Here is a 27,304-nt window from a genome sequence, read left to right as displayed (position 1 = left end):
TATGTTTCCCTTTCTTTCCCCCACCTCTAGGAGTGCCTTTCATGGCGGAGGTGATGTCCCACCCCCTAATAGTTGAGGACGAGATACTTCACTAGTTATCATATTAGATTTTATTATTTTAAAATTTATCAACATATATTTTATAATTTCTGGGTTATCACTTGAATTGGGCATTCTAAAATATGTTCTCAATATTGGTTTTGTTTAAATGACTCTAAATTTTCATTGAATTCTAGTAGCTATTTTCCTATTTTTTTTTGTATTTGGTTATTCTATGTCTGTAGGTGTAAGGATATTTTGAAAACTTTCCATAACTCAAAATATTTTCATTTTATTGAAAAACTATTACTCTATTTTGTATGGATGAATAAACTTATTTTAATGAACATATATGAGAGAAAAAGTAATTCCTTGTAAAAAAAAAGAATTAATCAAATTAAATTTATTGAATTTTAGTTTATTTTATTTTATCTTGAGTCTTTATGCCAACCATTAAATTTAAGAGTACTTATGTAGCTAGGATGATGAATATAAATTTTAGGAATTTTCAATTAGATTTTGTTACGAAAATTTAACAAAATATTAATTAGTTGTGAAGTAGTTCTAATTAATTCTGAAAAAATGTTTAGATATGGAAAAAAAAAATCTTAATGAGTGGTATAGTATTAAAATATAAAAAAGTCATTGGGCAAAAAACTTGTGAGTAATATAGTATTAAAATATTAAAAGCTCACTGTGTGTTGTATAATTTGATTTTTTTAAAATTTAAAAGTTTGATTCTCTTACAATTATTTTTATATTTATAAATTTATTGTAATTTATTAAATTTTTATATGTAGCTAATTTTATTAAATTTTATTTTGTTTTGTGTATATTTATTTAATTTTAGTTCATCCTTTTAATAATTACTCTAATGTTTCTTTTTATTTTAACTTTATAAAAAAATGCTTAATTTTTGCAAAAATATTTTTTGCCTATCCAAATCCTAATCTAACCCAGCTCAACAACTATATTACAAAACTAAAATTCATTATGAGAATAAAATTCAACTAACTAATTAAAATAAATATTAAAATAAATAAAAATTAAAATAAATTATAGATTTGTATTTTTAATTTTCATCAAAATTATGAAGAACTTGCCTTAATAACATATATTGTACATATGTTTGATCAAGTACTAGATAGATAGCAAAAATAACTCTATTAGCTACTAGTATGTTTTTCTTTTTTATATGCTTGTTAGGAATAGGGCTAATGACATGAACTACTTTGGTTTGGAGCTTTTCTATATATATTTTTAGAAGTTTTAAACTGGTATTAGTTAGATAGGTTGGTGGTAGACTCTGACTATTTTTGGTCAACCTTTTTATAATACAGAGTCAACCCCCTTTGTTTTGGTTGCTATCTAATACTTCAAAACATATATTGTACATAATATAAATCTTAACTTTGAATATGAATTATCTAAACTAAAATAGAAGTTTCCTTTCTAAATCAGTAATTTCTATAAGACATCTCCTCTTTACCCATCAGGGAATCTTGGGATGACCACAACATTCTTGTGAATTTTTTACTCAATGTGAATTATTGTTACTGCTTTGCTAAAAACTTTTTTATTTTATAGGTTTTGCCAACAATGCAACATTTATTATTTCACTACGTAACTTGATTTCTTGATTATAGTTTCATTGTGCCTCAAGGACATGTCTAGTTTTAATTATTTTTAATATTATTAATTAGCCAATAGGCTTTGAAATTGCCTAAAATGTTGTCACTTCCATATTTGTTTATCTTCTAATATGAGCTTAAAACATGTTTCTAGAATATTTTAATAATAAACCTTTACTTTTTTCCAATCATGAAACTTTCCCTCTTGGTTTTTTGAATGATTTTAGCATTCTCAATCTCTAATAATGAAACTCGTCTTCTTCTTTTTTAAATGATGACAAGTTTATAATTTTTACAAGTTCTTTTCATCTTAATTAAGGTTTTGACTTATTTCTCAAATTTTATTAGGGTTCATAGATTTCTTTTATTTCAGGGTATGGATTAAATTTGTATGAAGATTCAATGTGCCCTTGGTCTACTGGTGAATTTGAATGGCTCACAAAGAGCCCGCCAAGGATCAAGTCTTGTTGAGTGCAAGGCTTGAGGACATTATAAGGGATAAGGCCAGGATCATGCCACATGAAAATTTAGTAGCATGGATGTTCCTTAGTCATTGGCTTTTAGTCAAAGAGGTTTCAAGCATGCGTGAGCTCATATTAGGTCCCCAAAACTTGTTTGTGGATGACCTCCATCAAAAAAGAATCATATGAAGAGGGTTTTTTTCTTTTAATATGGTGAAGTTTATAGCTTTAATAAATTATCATATTTTCATTTGAGATGTTATCAATGTAATGTCCCACCATGTGACCCAAATGAAGTTAAACTAAAGTTTTACTAAGTTTGAAATTTTTTATTTTTTTAAAGATAAAGATATAACAACAGTTATAGAATAGCAGAAACAATTAGCATACACTCATATGTATCAACAACACATAAATAGGTTACAACTCTTAAGGGTCCCATGAGGATGAATCACATTTAATTTTAATTAACACTAAATCTAATATATAATAAATCCACATCAAATAATAATATACAAGTATGAATCTATTTAAATAATATACAATCATCTTGAATGCCACTTGGTAATAATCATAATACACCATCATCCACTTTATAGATCATTGGGTATGACGAGCTAAAAGAATATACATCGTAAAAATAGATTACAACAACATCTCATGTAAGATCTATGAAATCAAATACATTGCACTAAGAGTATAACCATCCATCATAAAAATACAAGATCAAATAAAAAAGAACATCTGCACAAACACATCCAGTAACAACATCCAATGGTCCAATCTCATGGTATAAAAAAAAGCACTACCACTCGATCTTATGGAACCCAAAAAGGACCACTCCCACTATGCTGAGGAGATAAACTCAAGTCCCAAATAAGATAACAAACTCAGAAGTCAAAACCAATAGCTAGATTCAAGGAATCACCTGAAAGCAAACTATTTGAACGGTACAAAGACAAAAAGTATCAACTAATCTTAGAGGAAAAACAAACATGTAGAAAATCTATTATGCATGTGGCCAAGTGTCATTGCATGAGTCAACTCTAGGGTTACTTGGCTAGTCTTTTAATCCTCTAGCCACCTAGTGACTCTGTGCGGCACTATTATCCTTTCGTATTGACAAGGCATACTAATGAAGCATGGCAGCAACCAAACATCCTCTCTACTCCCATCCTAACCTATACTAGCACTCGAGGCATGGGCAAGGAAAAAAATGACTCTTATTAATTCATTTTAAACCCATTTAATAAAATATTGTCACTTATTAAAAGCTCTACAATGGGTTACCCATTAGCCTCTTTAGGGCCTTGGCCTCTATTGAAAGCCACTTCCCAACATGACATATAGATAACCTACCCTAAGCTTAGTACAGAAAAAAGATCTTAAAAGACCATATACCAGACATTAGTTCTTAAACAAGCAACCGAAAAGTACTAAAAATCACTGATCATAATCATAGATTCCACTAATATGATCAACCTAATAGGATTGATCCTAAAATCAAGTACACATAAACCAAATCCATGTCAACATGACATCACTAAGAACAAATCATGCAAACACCTCAGTCCTATACAAGCAACTGAAAAGTAATCCAAATACAACTGATCAAAGACTCAAGGGTTATATTAGATAGGTCACGACATTCACCTCTTGATTTACAAGAACATTGGAAAGCAATAACGATCAATAGATAAAAACATCTCATAGATCATACAAGACACATTACCATGGTTGAATATAAAAGATCTTGACCAAAACATCATCATGACATCACAAAACAAAACTCCCAAGCCTACATCCTAATTTCATCAAAGTACTAAGTCAACCCAACACCCAACAATAAAATCACATGTCATAAAAGAGTACATACAAAAGTTACTTTCACAATATATTAGGTTTAGAAAACACAACAGTTTCATTTTCGCTTGTAGGTTTCCAACCTTTTTTAATTTTGGTTATCAAATATATCAGTTCATAATTTTTTTGATCTCGATCCTAGTTTCAATTTTCATTTCTCTAGTTATAAGATTCACTATAGTTTCCAAGTTCACTAGAATTCTAGACAATTCAACAAATCATATAAAGTTGTTTGAACATTGTTTCATAATTCAATTTGTTATCAAAACATAAGAGTTCAATGAACATACACATTACAATTTTTGTCTTTTAAAGTATATTAATTACTAAAGTTTTCGAATAAGAAAATTTTCCTATCAATAAAAATCATTTTCATATAAAATCGAATCATCAAGCACAACCCAAGTTTACTAAAGATAACCATTAATTCTCCCAATTAATTTCTTTTATTTTCAATTTACTTTAGAATTATATTTAAATAATAAAGTATTAAATCAAAATTTCAAATAATTAAATTAAAATTTTTAACAATATTTATTAAAATTATTAATGATAATAATATCAAATATTAACATAATAATTTTTAAATAAATTAAACATTGGAAAAAATTTCTCGAAAAGGAAACCTACTAAAACTAGAGACTTTCCAAATGGAAACTTGCTAAAAATAGAAACCTTCCCAAAATAGAAACCTATTAAATAAAAAAAAATTCTTGAAATAAAAACCTACTAAAACATAAAGTTTCTAAAAATAGAAACTTACTAAAGCTAGAAACTTGCTAAAAATAGAAACTTTCTTGAAATGGAAACTTAATAAAAACATTAAATTTTGAAAAATAAAAACCTGCTAAAAATAGTAACTTTCTAAAAAAAGTATCTCACTAAAATGGAAACTTTTCAAAAAAGAAACTTACTAAAAATGAAAACTTTCCAATATAGCCCTAATATAGAAATTTGAACCAACCAGTCAATTTCTTCAAATCTAATTTTTTTTTCTTTTCAGAACCCAAAATCCAATTTAACAATTCTATATACGAAACATCAATTTCACAATAAGAGTTTCAATTTAACTCTTTCATAGATGTATTCAAGAACAGAGAACAATAAATCTTATTACAAGGGTTTTCTAGTTTCCAATTTGTATATAGATGCTTCTTGAGAATGATGAACAACCAATTTCACACACAAGGTTTTCAATCATTAAATTGCTTACAAAAGTTCCTAAAAATGAAGAACAATAAATATGCAAAACAAGGGTCTCAACCCAGAAGAATTCTAAAAACAAAAAAACAACAGACATAGAGAAGACATGAATTTGAAGGATGGAAAACCACTATACAAATAAACCACAAGATCCTACTTGGATCTGATATTAAAATAACAATCACACAAAGCATGCAAAACAATCCCTTTTCTCTGAAAACTTCCTTCTTAGAAATTGCTCCCCCAAAACCTATGTAATTGCATAATGAATTCTAGATCTCTAATAAAGACTTCACGATTAATTTGGGGCTCTAATTGTGCAATCACACAATTTTTGGTAAAGAGTTCTCCCTATATTTGGGGCTCTAATTGTGCAATCATGTGAGGGAACTCGCCAATCAATTACAGTTTATTACTTGCTATCTTTTACCTCTTCATGCACAAACTTTTAGATATTTAATTAAAATATCTTTATTAAATTAATTAGATTTCTCTCTTTAATTTAATTTATTATATTTTAATTTCATGCATATGCTTTATGCAATTTAATTAAAATACACTTTATTAAATAATTGCTTACTCTCTTATTAAATCACGGGACACTTTTTATATAATATTTATTAATTCAACTAATAATATTATTTAGAGTTTATTATTTAGAATAAAACTCCTAAATAATTATTATTAAATTAAATAAATATAATTATGCCTAAATTAGAACCATAACTTTATCTTTAAGTTTCATTATTTTTTAACAAATTTTTAATAATATATCTATTACCTTAATCAATAACATTATTTCGAGTTTATTATAAAATAAAACTCCTAAATAATTATCATTAAATTAAATAAATATAAATATGTAAAAAAAATTTTTTTAGTAAAATCTCTTAAATTTATTTATTTAATTTAATTAATTTTTCAATTAATTAAATATAATTAAATATCAAATTTCTTTATAAAGTATTTATTAAATTAAATCATTAAATTATCCTTTAATTTGATTTAATTATAATAGAGAATCACAACAGACCCACAAAATAAAAAATGACAATTCAACTGAAAACAAAGGACAATATCAAATTCCATGGTCAAAATCATGAATTCACATGACGAATTCAGATGGGTAAACTAACTTAGATAATTGTCCTACTTTCTAGGACAATTGGCTTAGGGTTTAGGATTTGGACTCAAGAATTATCTCTCCACTTATACCATCGAAATACTGTGATAGGATATGCTCATAATGAGTAACCACGATAAAATCAAGGTATAAACGTCGTACCATAATTTTTTAGAATCTTAAAACATTCAAGAAAATGAGAAAATACACTCAAAAAATGCAAAATGGTGGAACATTTAATTGTAATTTTCTTCTCTCGTAATTTACATATTGTTTTGCCTAGCGTAACCACGTTGCATCCTTTTCTTTAACCAATCACATTCCGACGAAAAGGTATCCCACTCATTACAAATACTCTCCTCCAATTGACAATGATAGGATTCAGTGTTCAATTCACTTCCTATAGGTACACCATTTTCTTATTTTTTCATGGGGAAAGCTCCAAAAGAATATATTTTAAATAACACTGTCGAACCAAAGTGAAAAAATAGAAATGGAAAGCCTGGGACCCACAGTTCGTTCGATCCAATTGCCCTAATCGAATGATTTTCATTGAAAGATCCCAAAATAATTTAAAATGACCTGCCTTCATCGAGTCTAAGTCAATCTAAACGAAACTGTCGCGGAATCCCAATTCATGCGACGAAGAAAGCACGTAAAATAAACCTCATTTCAATTGTTGAAGCTTGCTATTTATCAAGATTCAAGTGCCTCGTAGGCAAACTGCGGTATTGACTCTGACTTTTACTTTTGCTCCGGGACGTAATGGGTGACGAGGCAATTGTTCGTTGCTTGATTAAAAGGGCATCCCACTGTGTAGAAATGCTTGGAGAGGACAACAAGACTGCCCTTCATTTTGCTTTGGAATATGGCCATACACCAACAGCGACAACTCTCCTGCATAAGTCCATGGACCCCTCGTTTTTAATCAGCCATGCTGACAATGATGGGCAGACGGCTTTTCACAAAGCAGCTTCGAGTTCTCAGCTGGTTAACCTGGTATAGTAATTTTTAAAATAACACTCTTATTGCTACGAGAATAGGCTCTATTTTAAATTTCATTTTAATTGCCACAACTACACCGCTTCTGTTCTAAAGAATGATTTAGAAAAGCTATGTGCTCATTGACTATTTCTTTTTAAATTATGACAAACAATCTGTGAGTATGTATCCGTGTTGACAATATTAAAGCATATTTGAACGAAAGCACTGCCTCCTGCATTTTGCGCAGATATATCCAATGCTTAAAAAATCGCGATGGAGTGCAAACGCAGTTGATAAAAATAAAGATGCTCCGATGGATGTTCTGATGGACAAAATCAGGGATAGACCCTGGTTGGTATACGTTCGGGGACTGCAGCGCAACGGTGGCCCTCACAGAGCTGCGCGGATAGATTCCTTGCTCAAAAGGTATGGTAGATCCTTATTGGAAGAATCCCCAAAGAACGAGGAGGATGTTGGGTTTCAAGGAACACTGAAGAAGCAATATAGTGAGGTTGAAAAGGAAGGCGGAGACGAAAACCTGTCAGTCGTTGCAACATTGGTTTTCACGCTGTCGTTTGCGGCTGCCCTGAAAAGTTGACTTCAAAATCTTTGTTACGCCTTTCCACACAAGTCGTCATTTTCTCGCCTTCTTTCTTCGCTATTCAACTGTCATTCATGCTCCTTTTTTCACCTCAATTCTAGTTGTTCTCTTCTCGCCATTGTAGCTGAGATGAAAATGGAAGGACTACCTCTTCATCTATGTCATTCTCAGCATTTCAATCTGCGCTTCTTCTTTCTAATTGTCTTCACAACATTCAGGCCATGCCTCACTTCTTTATCTCAAGCTTGCACTGAACCCTCTAAATGTTGGGATCAAACCTTCGATGGAAAGAATAGCGGCTGCGCAGGTGAACCTCATGCGTTTCAGCTAGAGTGTGATCATGAAGTGAATATGCCTCTACTCAATTTCAGCGGCTACCAATACTATCTACTCGAACCGTTTGGCGACCGGAAAGAGGACCCTATGAATTCTATAAGAATAGTTGATAGAAATATGTGGGGAGGCGCTTGCGATCCATCGACCAGTAATCATACAATGGAATTATGGTCTACGCCTCACTTTCGCATTCCTGACGAGTACATCAATGCAAGTCTATGGGGAGAGTGCCGAGAAGATATGGAACAGGACCTGCCTACTGAAGCATATTGTGCTTTAGAATGCAATAATAGTTGGTATTATTCGAACTTGAGTTTGGCTACATATTGTAAGACATTAGTGCAGCTACCTGTCAAAAAGTCCGAAAGAGATAATCCACCGTCCTTTTAAAGGATAAATGACGATGGAATTTCAGCAAAGGCTGTGCGCATTGCGAGTCGAGGAAAGAAATTTGTATGTCCGACGCCCACAATCTAATGCAATTCAGTTGCGAACCGTTGAAGCCCGGTAAGAGTTGTAATTCTCTTTCCATTTATTGAGTGAAAAGCATCAAATTGTTTTAAAAAGAATTCCTCTACATTTCTTAAGCAGAATACTAACAATTACCTTTCCTTTATTTATACATTAAACCATGCAGGCGGGTCGAACACTGCTAATAAGACTGCTATTGCTCTAGGTAAGCATCCCTTCCTCTTCAGTAGTGGAAGCTAAATACGTGTTAGACTTGGAAACGCCTTAATTTTGTTCATCTGTCAATTATTTCAATCATTTTTATAGGACTGTTCTTAATTGATAAGCATTAATGGTCATTATTAAATTCTGAATGATTAGAAACACATTATCATTTTTCGATTAGATAAAATGTCTTACTTACTATTAATCAGGTAACTATAATAAAACTGTAATATTTAAACAGAATACTCTAATACAGGGAGCTCTATGGGTACAGTCGCACTAGTTATAGCGCTAGCAGTGATCTATGTTTTATATTTTAAGAGAAGAAAAAGCCCTCATTCCGGTGGCGAATACAGTAATTATCAGCGGGATGACATAGAAGCAGGTCACATAACGCATATGATGCGCAGCTTACCAATATTTCCCTATCAAGAGCTACAGAAAGCGACAAGTTTCTTTAACGCAAAGAACGAACTTGGAGACGGAGGGTTTGGCGTGGTGTACCTGGGTAAACTTGAGGACGGACGAGCTGTAGCAGTGAAGAGGCTGTATCAGCAGAGCTCAAGAACAGTTGAACAATTTATGAACGAGGTGCAAATATTGTCACCCTAACCTTGTTCGTCTCTATGGTTGTACGAGCCCGCAGAGTCCAATGTTACTTCTTGTTTACGAGTTTCTTCCAAACGGGACCTTGTCTGACCATGGCTTGCCTTGGGTAACTCGTTTAAACATCGCCATAGAAACTGCTGAGGCCTTGGCATATCTCCACAGCATGAATCCGCCCATATTGCACAGAGATGTTAAATCCGATAACATTCTTCTTGACGAGCATTTCAGAGCAAAAGTTGCAGATTTTGGGCTTTCCAGATTGGTGCCTCTTAATGTGTCACATATCACAACTGCTCCTCAGGGAACGCCCGGGTATGTTGACCCAGAGTACAATGAATGCTTCCAGCTCACTGAAAAATCTGATGTTTACAGCTTAGGAGTTGTTTTGGCGGAGATTATATCTGCCAAAGTAGCAGTAGATATTATGCGAAATAGAGATGAAATCAGCCTCGCTAATATGGCAACCTACAAGATAGAAAGAGGCGTTTTGAATGAACTGTTCGATCCAGATTTGCAGACTGAAAGAAATGAGGAGGTCAAGGTCAGTGTTGCTGCAGTTGCCGTGTTGGCGTTTGAGTGCCTTGCGATACAAAGGGAGTGTAGACCGGCCATGAAAGAAGTTGTTGCCCGTCTCATAGAAATAAAGGAGATGCTGCAGGAAAGCACGGAATCTTTCAGCTCAGTAAGCAGCACGCCAACATCTTCGTTAACATCAATGCAGGAAAACTGGCCAGGCATAGCTTTGGATTGAATTGCTGCTCAGATTGGGTTTTTGTTGTTTGCTAAGTTCAAAATTTTGTAATATAATTTTGTATATTTCTTTTATATTATATAAAAAATGCTATATATATAATTATCTTTAAGCTGATAGGCTTCACTCCTCTAACATCTTTGAACGGTTCGTTTGGATTTTCTGGTAGTCGGACGCCAGGAAAGAAAGAACGTGATCGAAAATAGAAAATAGAAAACTCCCTCAGATATCCATTGGGATGGTGAGATACAGGCGTTGCTTGTTAGCAGCATGGTCATAGCATGTTGCATTGGATATCTAGCATGATGCTAACTGGACACAATCATTGAAACTGCTACTATCTGCAGTATCGCGGCCGCAATTAAAACCTGTCGACGACATCAGAAATGGGACAATCAGTAGTAGCAGTGCCAACTGTATGGTCTGTTGCATTATGTTTTTCCTGCTCATAGAGAGAGGCTAAAGGATATTCATTTCATCCTTCATAATTATGATACTCAAGATAACGTGGAGTTTTAGCTCGCTTATGAATAAATGATCACAACATTTAGAAACACATTTTTAATTTGAAGGGTATCCTTTTCATCAAAAGAGAACATTGTTCAAAATATTGTAATACTCACATTAGAACAACATTGGAAGAACGTAGCAAAGTAGGAATCGATGGAAATAGACGTGCCTTTCAATTTCTTAAATTACTCCCTCCTTTTCATTCACACATAATAAGTCTAATATGCCTTTATTTTTCGACAATTATAGTTATAAATTATTCATTTATTTAAGTGGACAGCCATAGAATTTCACATCCTATTTTATTACTATATGTTGAAGCCATCCATTAAAATATGACAAGCACCCCATTTTCATTTGGCCTTATCAAACATGTTTAGTTCTATGTGTTTTTTAAATATAGAAAAAGAGAGTGAGTAAAAGCTATAACAAAAATACAATACAATAACAAAAATTCATCCTAAAATAAGTTAAAGTTTATGTAGTCTTATAAATATTATTTATAATAAACTAATAATGATTAAATATTACTCATATGATAAAAATGGTGATTAACGTTATAAATGCAGAAGCTTTAACCTAGAGACATTAAAATTATAGCACAAATTAGATGCAAAGAAGTAATGAGAAAAATAAAGAAGAATAATAGAACAAATGAAAATACACAAATTTACATGGTAAAACCTTGACAATTTTCCAAGGAAACATCCACAGGGCAAGTATTGGTAATCTTATTGCTCAAAGGAAAAACAATTACATCTACAATCTTCACAGCTGTAGCAATATTGTTCTACAATTCGCTCTTTTTTTCCTTCAAGAGAACAAATATTTATAACCTCTTGAAGATAACAATAATCTCTCAACATAGAATAAAAAAGCATATTTATTCTTTCAAAGATAATTGAAATCTTTCTTTTGAAAGCAAAATACTATTCTTTCTTCCTAAAATAAGAGAAAGATTATTTTATTGTTTTAACAATCTTGTTTTTTCCTTGTTGTGATTGATTTTCACAATCTTTTTCTTGTTGTCACAATCCAACAATCTCTACCTTGACAACAATTTACCTAATACTTGTCCAAGCCCATGCATCACCCCTTTTGCAAACCAAGAGAAGCCACACTCCATTTCAGCTTCTCTACTAGTGCTGGTTTGGTAAACATATCAGCATAGTTTTTAGGTGAACGAATATTTTCAATGGTTACTCCACCTCCATCAATAACCTGTCTTACAAAATGGTGAATGAATCTTTTCAATGGTTACTCCACCTCCATTAATAACATGTCTTACAAAATGGTACTTAATTTCAATATGCTTGGTCCTTTCATGATAAGTTGGATTTTTGGCCAAATGGATAGCACTTTGACTATCACAAAATATAATCACTTTGTCCTACACTTTTCCAAGCTCACCCAAAAGACCCTTCAACCAAATTGCCTCTTTACATGCATGTGAGATAGCCATATACTCTGCCTCAGTCATGGATAAGGCAACTATTTCTTGAAGCTTTGACATCCATCTAATAGCTCCACTTGCAAGAGTAAAGACATATCCTGAAGTGGATCTGCTTTTTTCCAAATCACTTGCAAAATCTAAATCAACATAACCATATATTGGATCACTACAACCATTATAAGTGATACAATAATTACTTATGTCTCTAAGATACTGAAGCACCCATTTCACTACTGCCCAATGCTCTTTTCCTAGATCTTCCATGTATCTATTGACAACACCAACTGCATGTGAAATATCTGGTCTTGTACATACCATCACATACATTAAGCTTCCTACTATATTAGCATATGGTACACGAGACATATAATCCTTTTCTTCATTATTACTAGGACATAAACTTGAAGAAAGCTTTAAATGGGAAGCTAAAGGGATATTTACTAGTTTCACATTTTGCATACCAAATCTTGTGAGGATTTTCTCCATATATTTCTTCTATGATAACCAAACCTTACCATGTTCCCTGTCTCTATGTATTTCAATGCCCAAAATTTGTTTTCCTACTCCTAGATCCTTCATATCAAATGTCCTAGCCAACTAAGTCTTCAACTTATTAATTTCAACCATGCTTTTTCTTGTTACAAGCATATCGCCAACATATAACACCAAGAAAATGAATAAACCATTTTCCAAAATTTTAAAGTAAACAAAATGGTCATAGCCACTTCTTGTGATGTTTTGGCTCACCATGAAGGAATCAAACTTCTTGTACCATTGCTTGGGTGATTGCTTCAGGACATACAACGACTTCTTGAATTTGCAAACAAATTTCTTGTTGTAATCTTGAACAAAACCTTCTGGTTGTTCCATATATATCTCCTCATCTAAATCTCCATGTAAAAATATTGTTTTAACATCTAGTTGTTCCAACTCAAGATCAAGTAAAGAAACTAATGCTAAAACAACCTGAATAGAAATAAGCTTAACAATTGGTGAAAAAATTTCATGAAAATCAATACATTCCTTTTGACAATATCCTTTTGCTACCAGTCTTTCCTTGTACCTTTCATTTTTTTCATCAACACCCTTCTTCAGTTTGTAGACCCATTTGCAACCAACAAATTTCCTACCCTTTGGAAGTTCTACCAAGCCCCATGTTTTATTCTTCTCCAAGGAATTGATTTCTTCTTTCATTTCTATTTTCCATTTAGCATTTTCAGTGCCATCCTTTGCTTCCTAATAATAACTTGGTTCCCCATCATTAGAAATCAAAGTGGTAGATGAAACAAAATCATCGTACATTTTAGGAGGATTTCTAACTCATGTAGATCTCCTTAGAGATGGTTGTGGTATTTCCACATTTTTCTATATATTTCCTACATTCACATCTACATCTTCATCTTTAGAAGCTTCTTCTTGCTCCCTAACTTTGGTAGATGGTTGAGTTTCCAACTAAGCTTGCTAAAATTGATGTACTTGTTCCTGTTCCAAATCAACTTCTACAATGTTTGATTTTATTAGATAAGATTCATCAAACACTACATCTTTGAGCTAATGATGATTTTTTGGGTAGTAGGATCCCACAATCTATATCCCTTAATTCCATCACCATAACCAAAAAAAATGTATTTCTTAGATTTGGGGTCTAATTTAGAATGCTAATCCTTTGCAATAAGAGCATATGCATTAGAACCCAAAAAATTCAGATTTGAATAATTATATGAATGAACTGTCCATACCTCTTCAAGAATCTTACAATATTTTGCAACTAATGGTGATCAATTTATTAGATAGCATGCTATATTAACTACTTTTTCCCACAACTCTTGCTCCAACTTGGCATTACTAAGCATGCTCCTTGCTCTTTCTAGAAGAGTCATGCTCATGCGTTCAGTAGTACCATTTTGCTAAGGAGTTTAAACTGTGGATTTATGTATTTCAATCCCAACTTCCTTACAATAATTTTCAAACTCCAATGATGTGAACTCGCCTCCATTATCTATTCTTAAACATTTGATTGATCTACTAGTATTCTTTTCAACAAAAGCTCTAAACTACTTGAATACACCAAACACATCAACTTTACTCTTAAGAATATAGACCCACACCTTTCTAGAGTAATCATCTATAAATGTCACAAAATATGAAGCTCCTCCAAAAGAAACTATAGGGGATGGTCCCCAAACATCTAAATGAATATAGTCTAGAACACCCTTACTTGTATGACTACCTGATTTAAACTTATGTCTACACTGCTTTCCAAAGACAATGCTTGTAAGAATTCAAATTCAAATACTTTAAATTTGGAAGCAACTTATGATTTACTAGTACCTTCAAGCCTTTCTCACTCATATGACCCAAGTGTTGATGCCATAAATGAGTAGAATCATCTGTTTCCTTAGATACCACTACTGCTCTATTTATCTCAATATTCCCATTTAGGTTGTAAAGGTTTCCAACTTTTGTAGCCTTCATGACCACCAAAATTCCTTTGGACAATTTTAACTCTCCACCTTGATGAGAAAATTTATAACCATCAGAATCTAAAACTCCTAAAGAAATTAAATTCATTTTAAGTTCTAGTACATGTCTTACCTCTATTAATGTTTTTATAAAACTGTCAAACATTTTAATCTTAATGCTCCTGATCCTAATAGTCTTACATGAAACATTGTGTTCCACAAGAACAAGACCACCATCAATAGCTTGGTAAGTAGAAAACCAATTCCATATGAACACATATGATTTGAAGCACAAGAATCTAACAACCAATCCTCATCATGTTGTGAAAAACCATAAATAGATAATACCTCATCGACCATACCTGAACTTGTTTCAGCTAGATTTGCTTCCTTTTTAGAGTCATCATTCTCTTCTTTCCTATTCCAACAATCTTTCTTGAGATGCCCATATTTATTGCAATACCAACATTTTCCCTTACCCTTTTTGCCTTTTGACTTAGATCTACATGTTCCTCTTGAATTCTCCCCTTTTTTTGTGGATCGACCTTTAGCCACCATTGCTTCTGATGTGGGGGTTTCTATATTAGACTTCCTGTACACCTCTTTAGACAACAAAGCTCCCACAACAAAATCAAGTTCAAGGGTGTCACTTGTGCTAAAGCTAATAGAAGTGACTAAGTGATTCCAGGAATTGGGCAATGAACACAAAAGAGTAACTGCCTTGTCTTCATCTTCAATATTTACACCCATACTAGCTAATTGAAAAATAAGAGTATTGAAAACATTCAAACGATCAAAAAAATTTATACCTTCCTTCATTCACAAAATATACAATTTCCTCTTCAAGTAGATCTAGTTCATCAAGGATTTTGTCATATAAAGACTCTCCATTTTGCTCCATAATCCTACAACCATACTTTCTCCAACAACATTAAAAAGAACCTCACCAGCCAAACACAAATGAATTGGGCTAAGAGCTCTCATATCTAGATCTTCCTAGTCCTCAGATAAATTTGTAGGTTTCTTTGATTTTCCTACCAATGCCTTGTGCAAACCTTGTTGCACTAACAAATCACACATTTTGAGTTTGCAAAGCTCAAAATTATTTTTCCATTAAATTTCTCCACCTCTAATCTTGTATTTGAAACCTTTGCCATTTGATGCCACAGAATCAACACCAAATTCTAACATAGTTGCTGCAAAAAGAATTCTCTAATACCACTTGTTATAAATGCGAAAGCTTTAACCTAGAGACATTAAAATTACAGCACGAATTAGATGTAAAGAAGTAACAAGAAAAATAAAGAAGAATAACAGAACAAATGAAAATACACAGATTTACGTGGTAAAACCTTGAAAATTTTCCAAGGAAACATCAACGAGGAAAGTATTGGTAATCTTATTGCTTCGAGGAAAAACAATTACATCTACAATCTTCACAGCTGCAGCAATATTGCTATACAATTCACTCTTTTTTTCCTTCAAGAGAACAAATATTTATAACCTCTTGAAGATAAAAATAATCTCTCAACATAAAATAAAACATTAGATTTATTCTTTCAAAGATAATTAAAATCTTTCTTCCAAAAGCAAAAAATTGTTCTTTTTTTCTAAAATAAGAGAAAGACTGTTTTATTGTTTTAACAATCTTGCTTTTTCCTTGTTGTGATTGATTTTCACAATCTTTTTCTTGTTGTCACAATCTAATAATTAAATGAATTTATTACAGTAAAACATCATAGAAGTTGTATCCAAACACCCTAGTAACTAGTTCTACAAACCTAGGTTGGGCTACCAATGGTTGGCTCCTCACCTGCCTATGGTCGAAGTTCTCAACCCAAGATGGCATCTGTAATCTTCTCATCGTACTTGGAGTCATAGGTTTTCCACTATGTGGAAAACTATTACTAAGGCTTAAACTATGCATTTTTCCTAGTGTATTATTTTTTAGGGCTTGCCTTTGGGCCTTTTGCTATTGCATTTAGGTGTTCTTGATCCCAGTTGCCCTTTCTGTGGTCAACCAGAGACTTTTTTACACATTTTTTGGTTTTGTCAATGGGATCAATGTTACTGGTGATGGATCCATGATCTCTTTCACCCCTTTCACCCAGAACCTTTCTCTTGGCATATGGTTGTTTTGGGTGACAACACTCAAATTCCCTTCAAGTACTCCTAGATATGGCACGCTTTCAGATTGGAGATCTTATTTACCATTTGGAAAGATCACAATGCAATTATTTTTGCTAATAACACACTTGACATTAATGTTGCTATGTATGCTAAAGCATGTATTTATAACAATTTCATGTTGTAGATGCAAGTATAAATAGATAAAGTGGCTCTAGAGGTAGCTCACCTATAAAAGCTATTGGCACATTGGACAAATGCCCCCTGTATAGCAGCTCATGTTTTGTCAGATTCTACTTTTGACAATTATACCACTCTTTGCAGTTACCATCAAGGACATAGTAGTTATACTCACTACTCACATATGCCTTGCTCTCAGCCGCGTCACTCTCCCTATGGTGGTACTTTTGGTTAGTGCCACTCTTCTAGAGGTTCTGGTGGTCGACCCTACTCTACCTTGCCTCCTTGGAGGTTTGGCTTAGGGTGGCCAATGGCTCCTCTTGCTGCTTCTACTATCAGTTGGCCCTTTGTGCATTCAGACCCCAAGCGAGTTTTTCCTTAGTTGAACTTAGACATTTCTCCTCCTAGGTTTGAGGGAGAAAAATAAGAAGATGATGGTGCTGCTACTACTGACGAATGGGCTTCCCTTGAGCCATCTATACACCCTACCCTCAGGTGGGGATCTGATGATAAGGGTCCTCCTCCCTTTGCTAGCACTATGTTGGTAGCTTGAGGGTTTTAATTTTCTAATTTTTTTTTTATGAATAGCTGATATTCAAGCTTAGGCCATATGAACTCGCGGGGTGATCCTATTTCCCCCAACCACTTTTTTTAGGGAATATGTAACTTTATTGTATTTTTTAAATATAAGCAAGGGACTATTCATCAAAAATATCATAGAATTTACATCTGTCTACTTTCAAATACATTAAAATCTAGAAAAATACTATAGTACCCAATTACGTGATTTACTTTGTTCTATCTTGCTACAATAATGGAGGTAGGGAAACAACATATTTCTAAGAAAGAAAGAAATCTCTTTAGTAAAATTGTATATGTACACATAAAAATACAGTTTGAATAATTGTAATTAAAAATATATTTAAAAAAAATGTATGCTAAAGAAAGATATATTTAATACCAAACTAAAAAAATACATATTTAAGATATATATATACATATAATTTAAATATATTTCATTATGAAGATGATTACTACTTGTGGTATGCCTGATCCAACAAACTCCTTTGAAAATTATAAATGATGTAAAATATTCTCAAAAATTTTAATATGCAATAACAATTGAACTCGATTCAGTAGATGAACACCAATGTGCATTCAACACATATATTGCAAAATAATTGTATGAGAAAGATGCTAAATTGCTTATGCAAAATTGGACAAAGGTATGAAATTTACATGTATTATTTTTATAATAATATGTGCCTAGAGAGGGATAGAGTGGGGGGATGGGAGAGGGGAAGAGTAAGAGTGTGTGTGTGTGTGTGTGTGTGTGTGAGAGAGAGAGAGAGAGAGAGAGAGAGAGAGAGAGAGAGAGAGCGAGAGAGAGAGAGAGAGAGAGAGAGAGAGAGAGAGAGAGAGAGAGAGAGAGAGAGAGAGAGAGAGAGAGAGAGAGAGAGAAGAATGTGGTGATAAATATATCGATAGGTAGATAGATCAAAGAGAAATAGAGAACATTGAATATAGATAAAGATGCTAAAGGTAAAGAGATAGGAATGCTAATTTTTGTATTTAATAAATATATAAAACATAGTTAGGGTGGTATATAGAAAAATTGTGATTCAAATAAAGACATATCAATATAGAAATAGAGAGCGATCCAATAATTAGCTTCATACAATCATTTGGTATATATTTGACTATTAGTGTAACTCTTGCATCCCTCAAAGATGCAAGTGCTGGTTTATAGATATAATTCGATATGATCTTTTGTACATTTAATCATATAAAGTGGCCATGTGGAGATACTATTATAGATTTAGTCAAAACTAATTTCCCATTTCAACATCCTTTTATCTGAGATCAAAATAGAGAATTAAATAGAGGAGAAGCGTTTGAAACAAAGCTTGAAGGAGATGATTAAAAAATATTTTTTTAAATTTTTGGTAGGCTAGTGCTACTATGTAGTTGGTTTTTTGTGTGGATCTATATTTCTACATTTTGAATCTTTTTGTTGCCTTCATTTTTTATCATTTATGTACTAAACTTAGAGATTAGGCCCCTCTCATTCTAATATAATAGAAAAACATTGAAATTTGAATGTTATTTATTTATGAATATGATGGATCGATGAGTGTATAGTGTCACAATCAAAACATCTAACCTTGGTGGATACAATAATGATATCATGATGCCATCATGAATGTATCCTATGGATGACTTGCCATAATGCTATTTTAAATATTACATATTTTATTTATTAATTATAGTTCTACTTTCTATACTTCAAAAATATTTTTTGGTTCGACTGATTACTCTCTTTATTATTAGTTAAGTAACTACATATTTGCTTTGTGTATTGTGAGATGAGATAATACATCTCAATATAATGAAGAATACATAAGAAAAATTTTGTAAAATAATTGCTTCATTTTATTAAAAGAAATTAAATAAATGACAAATATTATATCAAAAAGGTAAAATTGATGGAATGTCAATGGCTAGTTAGAATGTGTATGATGTGAGTGATAGACCATGATATATATTCAAGAAGCATCCATTTGTGTCACTATTAGGTGACCCGTTGGACGCATTTTCACAAGTTTTGGAGAATGTGCTACATGTTGAGGATGTCAGAAGTTATACTCACTATAAGATAGAAAGTATCAGTGATGATGATATTCATCAGGATTTGGAAAAAATGTGTAACAATGACCTATCCTTGAAATCTAAGTATGTGCATCTAGATAGATTAAATCTAGTGAAGCATATGTTCTATACAAAATTCAGAAATCACAACTGGACCCAAATAATTCTTAGTAGGGTACATGATGATATGTTGTGGCTAGGTGATGCACATATTGTTATTGATAATGACCTAGTTCATAAGGTCACAAGATAAAGTAATGAAGGTTGTAATCATGTTAATGAGAAGAATGTTAAGAATACATTTGAGAAAAACTTGAATACAAGGTTTGATTGAAGAAACATGAAGGTAGACTCCATTCAAGACAAAGGAGTAAAGCTACTAAGAAAGATATTAGGGTACAAGTTAAACCATGGATCAAGGGTTAACTCAATATCAACTAGATTTTTGCATGTTGCTTATGTAATGGCAATAGGATTAAAAGTTAATCTATGTGAGATTATCAAATTACAATTGTTGGATAACATTGCAAAGTTTAAGAAAACAAAGAGTGCAATTTTTAGATTTGAGTCCCTACTAAATCATGTATTCTTTTATGCTACAAAGAAGTTTCCCAGAATGAAAAATTGGGATAGTAATGAGTGTGCAATGAAGATGATGACAGAAGGCTATAGATCAAAGTTAGGAAATTTCAAAGATAATGGCACTGACATGATGATGAAGAACTTTTAGATTGAAATGAAACAGAGGTATAGGATACCTCCCTCCATGGTGAAGAAATATAAGGATGAAATACGCTTCATTGTAGAAACTAATAACACTTTTATGGAAGCTATGGTACCAAGGGTAAATTTCATAGAACCTATGGGATATGAGATGAGCATAAAGATCATAGAAGGGTATGCACAGGTCATACTACAGTAAAAAAAGGACATAGAGTGCCCTAGATGGGGAACATATGAGGAGAAAATGAGAGTAGTTTAGTCAAAACTACACAACAAGGAGAGCAAGAAGAAGGTAGAGAAATTTATTGATTCTATCCTTAAGGAATCAAGAATGACAAGGGAAGACTTTAATAAGGTCAAAGGCATTACAATGGAAATGAGAGCAAAAATAAAGTTTAAATTTATTGCGAAAACTCCTATTTATGTGGTTGGACCTTCAAAAGGTGTGACAGTGGTACAACCATGTCTGCAAGCCCCTATTGCACCTTATGCAATAGTTGTGCAAGTGCAACCTATAAGAACCAAAAGTGATTAGTCAAGGAAGCAACCAGAGGTGGAAGTACCTACAACTTAGAGAAAATTAGAGAGATTGGTGAAGGTGAAGCATGAACCTACACAATCAACCTAGAATAGGTTCAAGAAGACCACTAGTGGACTAGACAAGAGGAGCAAAATGATGCAAGTAAGTGATTCAGAGAGTTTTGAAGATGAAGCTAGAGATAGACTAGTAGTGCAAGATGCTCAGGAAGGTAGAACTATAGCTAGAAAAAGAGCATGAAAACCAAAGGTAGAGAACCTTAACATGTAGATAATAAATGACAATAATTTTTTTTAATTGAATAAGTATTATAAGTTGTATAGTAATATGGATAAAAGGTAGTTAGAAAATGCCATAGTGAGAAATATGATTTTGAGGAATAAGAAATTTGGGAATATATAGACCAAGATACTAGAAGATCTATATAATAGGCTTATAAACATAAAGAAGAGAGTATTGGAAGAAGATCTGAATATGAGCATCTCTATAATAAATAAACTATGTGAGATTGACTCTAAGGAGGACTCAAATAGAATTTTGAACGGTATTGAATCCTTGCCAAGGAAGAAAAGAGGAAAAATTCTTCTTATGGGAGGAAATTATGAGGAGGTAACAAAAGAAACAAAGGATGCAATTGTGAAATTCATGACCTCTATACCAGAGGTGAGTGCATAGTCAAAATCTGAAAGCTTGGTGTATGTGCAAGTCAATGCACCTTCTAAAGATGAGGAAGAACTAGAGGATGCACAACAAGCACTATCACCACCACATATTGTTATGGGAACTAAATCCATGCAAGTGGATAGTACGCACATAACTATGGATACAAAAGAAAACCCATTTGTAACCTATGGCCAAACTATTGTTGGAAATATTACAACTTACTCCAGCTTTGATAATGATGGAGAAGAAGAGAGAATAAAAAAGAATAGCAAAGGAAAAGAGAATAAAGGAGAAAAAGAAACAAGAAGAGGAGAAGAAAAGGAAAAAGGAAGAAGATGGGCAGAGAAAGGAAGCAGAAGAAAAAAGGAAAGAAGAAGAGGAGAAGAAAAAGGAAGATTCTGAACTTAAGCATAAGTGGAAGATTGTAATGTAAGAGTCAACATTCTTACCCAATCTAAAATATGTGGAGTCAAAAATTTTGAAGGTAGTGTTCCAGCATGAGGCTGACATACCTTATATAGCCCCAATAATTATATATATTATAGTACTAGTAGCTAGCCCATGAGAAATAGTATCAGCCAATGAAGATCAGAAAGGACTAATGAGCCCACTAAACAAGTTGTTTGAGAAAAATAAATCAGTAAAGTCTTTGGAGAAAACATTAATGGAAGTCTTGGATAGAATGCATAAGATAATTACTACAAGTGTAGCAAATCAAGACTTGCAGTCAAAGGCCAAGGAGTTGGTGAAGACCTTTGAGGAAGATTTCACAACTCTCTCACAAGTATCTTTAGCGCAAGCATAGGCAAAGCATGATGCATCAATGTTTGATATAGTATGCACTAATGTGAGAAATGATTTGAAAGGACTTGATGGAAGCATCAAGGAACTCAAAAAACACAATGATGAAGGGAATATATTGTATGGATAGTGCACACTATCATACAAGTACCTAACTGATTTTGAGAGACAAATAAATGGTAACTTGAGTGGACTTGAAACACTCGCTACTAAGTTACAATTTCTAGAGACTAGTGTTAAGGACTATAAAATAGGAGTTGATAAGATACATGATGTGATCATAGGCTTGGAAAATAATAAGCAGAAAGAAGCAAGAGATTCTATAGTCTTAGAGATTTTTTTTCAAAAAAAATCAGCATTTTGCAAAGGCAATTGGAGGAATGTCTTGTAGCAAAGACTTCCTATAACAAATTTACCTATATTGGCTTGAGTGTAGTTGACATGGCATCTCATGCAATATGGACACTAATTATTATTTGAGATATAGTGAAGGAATTTGGAAGAAGGAAGTGGAAAGATTAAAACTTGTATATGTAGATTGCTTTTTCAAAATATCAAATTGATCAATAGTAGGCCACCTAGTTTTTGCTGATATAGTTTTTTTTTTTGACACCTTTTTCATTGATGTCAAAGGAGGAGTATTATGTAAAGAAAAATTGTATATTTGTATATTTTATATGTAAGGGGAGTAGACTTATGTATTAATGTAAGGGAGATATTAGGAATGTAATGATCCATCGAAACATGAATAAAAATGTTATGTTTTGAAGGCAGTTTTGTGTAGTTACTTTTAATTGGTTTTTGTTATGTATGAAACCATTTTGGGACTTAGTAAATTTTCCCAAATGTTTCCATCAATGTGAAATGGGGAGATTGTTGGAAATATGGTCAAATATATGTATTTAGTGTTGTCACTTATGCTAACATGTATTCAACATTTCATTTGTATATTTAGAGATAGGGAATTGTCTAAGTATTAGATAGTTTGCAATAGCATAAAGAGAAGATGTGATGTGTATAGAAAAATCGTTGAGAGTGATCTTATGTGCAGTTAAGGAAAGATCTATGACTATGGCATGATGACATGTACTAGTGTGCATATGTGTATGAATAGTATGCCACAAGTTATGATTGAAATACTAGTATGGGTATTTAATAGTGCAACATCAAGCATAGCATAGAATTAGATTATGTGACTTTAGGAATTATTTTGGTGGCAAAATAATTACTAATTAATGATGAGCTAGCTATCTAGACATTATTAAATAAGTTATTTCATATTATGCCAAGCATGTGAAAGCATGAAGGGTGACTAAGTAGTAAATTATGAAGATGCGAGGTATAAGTATGATCTTATCTTGTGAGGATAAGTTTGGATGATGTGTGTGATATGTGATGAATGATGCAACATATTTATGATCTATGATTGATGTGAAGTCGATGATATGCAAACTACATCTGATATATGATCAAAGAAAGTGAGAAATACAACAAACAAAAAGTATTGTATGTATATCTATTTTTGTGAAGAACTAAGTTGCATAATTGCATGTTAGAGCAGTGTGCTCTTCTTGCATACATTGTATTTCATATACAAGGACTCAAGACACTATATGTACTTCATATACTCCTAATAGGCTCAATATCCTTAACAGGATCCTATTGTTTAGTGAATCATCTAGTGGGCATCATCCCCAATGGGGTTTTCCCTTGGCTAGATTTTCCCTAGTTAACAAATAGTGGTGTTATGAGTTGTCTATGTGTATGGTTATATTTAATATTCAACATTTTTGGTTTACTTTCTTATGTAGGTTATAAAGTAATTAACAATTTTAAGTTGTGGTAAAATGTTTGTAGAATACAGATTCACCCCCACCCCCTCTTAGTACTTTCTATTTCTAACACCTTTATCTAACCTTTGTTTATACTCTTGAATACTAGTTTCTAGATTCTTCTTTGCTTCTTCATGCAAATTATTCATGAAATCCATAATTTCCTCATCTTTAGTTCTCCTCTTCATTTCAATATTCAAATCCCTCAACTCAGTAGTTCCTTTAGAATTCATTGTATTTACTATCTTGAAAGGAGTATTCTTAGTACTCTTTTTCATTGAATTATTGTATGCAAACTCTTCTTGTGCCAAAACCAAGTCCCTATTAGTAGGCTTATCACCAACCAAGTATCTCAACAAGTTGTCCAAACTTCTATTCACAATTTTAGTTTATCCATATGTAAGGAAATGAAATATATTAAACTAAACTTAAGCTTAGTATCCAAATTTCAAAGCGTCCTCCAAAAATAACCTAAAAATTTAGTATCCTTATCTAAAATATTAGTCTTTAGCAACCCATGAAATCTTACCACTTCCTTATAGAATAATTCAACCACGTGTATTGCATTAGATGTCTTCTTAGAAGGTATAAACTGAGCCATTTTAGAAAATATGTTAGCCACTACTAGAATATAACGATTACCTCTCTGATTTCTAGGTAAGGCAAGCACAAATTCCATACAAATATCTTCCCAAGGTTTATTTGGTGTAGGAAATGGTGAATACAATCCCAAATTATGACTAGCTCCTTTTATTGTTTGACAAATTTTAAAACTCTTAACCATCTTTGGAACATATTTGTATATCTAAGGAATTAATGTCTATTAGAGATCATCTTCACTATTTTTTAAATTCCAAAATGTCCAGAATGATGTTTTCCCGCATAGATCATCTAGGTATGCACAATTGAATCTCTTTAAACAACATGTCTTCCTGAATGAAATAATTAGACCACTTATCTTGTTCATTTGTCATGTGATTCTTATAAAACTTCAAAGGTTCTATAAATTTGGGTTGAGTTTCATAAAAAAGTTTCAAAACCAACTACCTCAATCATCATTTCTATAAAAAATTCCTTTTGCTTCTCAAAGCATCGACCACTTTGTTTATCTATCCATCTTATGTTCCAACACACAAAAAATGTTCTCCAAAAACTCTACGCACTAAGTGTGTCTCTTTCTCAACTTATTCTATTTTCCCAAATAATATAAAGCTTTATGATCAATGTACAACACAAAATCCTCATGCATTAAATAATGTCTCCATTTCTTCAAAGATTGAAAAATTACATAGAAATCATGATCATAAAATGAAAATATTTTCTTATAATCATTCAAATTCTCACTAAAGAAAAGTTGTTGATAAATTTGAAGAAATGATCATTCATGAAGGAAGCAATTGTCTACCTTGGCTTTTTTATTTTTGTTAATTGTGTGAAGATAGATCCTTAAAAGATAAAAGTTATTCATGAGTTCCATACACAAGAGAATGTTGGGGAATTTAGATAATTTCATGGATTAGAAAGATTCATCTTCGAACAATAAAAAAAAAAAACCAAAAAACCAAGGTAGACAATTGCTTTCTTCATGAATGATCATTTCTTCAAATGTATCAACAAATTTTCCTCTTTCAATCTTTGTAACACCTATCTAATATGCTCAAGGTATTCTTTCTTAGTCTTAATAAATATTATAATGTCATCAAGGGTGTTTGTTCTTCATGATGTTTTTCCTCATAGATCATCTAGGTATGCACAATTGAATCCCTTTAAACAACATGTCTTCTTGAATGAAATAATCAGTCCACTTATCTTGTTCATTTGTCATGCAATTCTTAGAAGACTTCCAACGTTCTATAAAATTAGGATGAGTTTCATAAAACCAAGGTAGACAATTGCTTCCTTCATGAATGATCATTTCTTCAAATTTATCAACAACTTTTCTTCTTTCTTAGTCTTAATAAATATTAGGATTTCATCAAGGGATACACTCACAAAAAACTCCAATGATACTTCCACTAGCATCACAATCAACTTGAAAAACCTTAGTGAAATTAGGAAAATAAAGTGTAGGTAACTTTGCCACCTTTTGTTTCAATGTTTATAAATTCGTATGTGCTCCATGTTTCCATTTGAAATCATTTTAATCTCCTATCACAATCTCTTTCATGGAATTACATACTAAACTAAAAATTCCTATAGAATTTTTCTGATCCATGAAATGATCTAAGTTCCCAACATTCTCATGGGTATGGTACTCATGAATAAATTTTACCATTTAAGGATCCATCTTCAAAAAATCAATAAAAATTAAAAAACCAAGGTAAGAAATTGTTTCCTTCATGAATGATCATTTCTTCAAATTTATTAGCAACTTTTCTTCGTTCAATCTTTGTAACAACTATCTAATATGCTCAAGATATTCTTTCTTAGTACCTTCTTGGCTCTAAACAAGTCCAATGACACTTCCACTAGCATCACAATCAACTTGAAAAACCTCAGTGAAATCAGGAAAATAAAGCGTAGGTAACTCTACTACCTTTTTTTTCAATGTTTTTAAACTCTTATGTGCTCCATGTTTCCATTAGAAATCATTTTTAACTCCTATCACAATCTCTTTTATGTCATTACATATTGAACTAAAAATTATAAAAATTTCCTATAGAACCTTTCTGATCCATGAAATGATCTAACATCCCCAACATTCTCATGTGTGTAACAATCATGAATAACTTTTACCTTTTAAGGATCCATCTTTAAACAATCAACAAAAATAAAAAAAACCAAGGTAGACAATTGCTTCCTTCACGAATGATCATTTCTTCAAATTGAACAACTTTTCTTCTTTCAATCTTTGTAACACCTATCTAATATGCTCAAGGTATTCTTTATTCATACCTTCTTGGCTCTAAACAAGTCCAATGACACTTCTACTAGAATCACAATCAACTTGAAAAAACTTAGTGAAATTAGGCAAATAAAGTGTAGGTAACTCTGCCACCTTTTTTTTCAATGTTTTAAAACTTTTATGTGCTCCATGTTTCCATTTGAAATCAATTTATCTCCTATCACAATCTCTTTTATGACATTACA

At 32.2% G+C, this 27,304-nt stretch overlaps 1 pseudogene; it reads left to right on the top strand.

Annotated features, from left to right (window-relative positions):
* Positions 1-8,034: 8,034 nt before the first annotated feature.
* On the top strand, positions 8,035-10,276 carry LOC149571585 (LEAF RUST 10 DISEASE-RESISTANCE LOCUS RECEPTOR-LIKE PROTEIN KINASE-like 1.2; annotated as a pseudogene).
* The last annotated feature ends 17,028 nt before the right edge of the window (positions 10,277-27,304 follow it).

Source organism: Cupressus sempervirens, chromosome 2, assembly GCF_028749045.1.
Source record: "Cupressus sempervirens isolate cs-2001-9-10 chromosome 2, ASM2874904v1, whole genome shotgun sequence".
NCBI lineage: Eukaryota > Viridiplantae > Streptophyta > Pinopsida > Cupressales > Cupressaceae > Cupressus > Cupressus sempervirens.
This window is presented reverse-complemented; position numbering and strand designations above follow the sequence as displayed.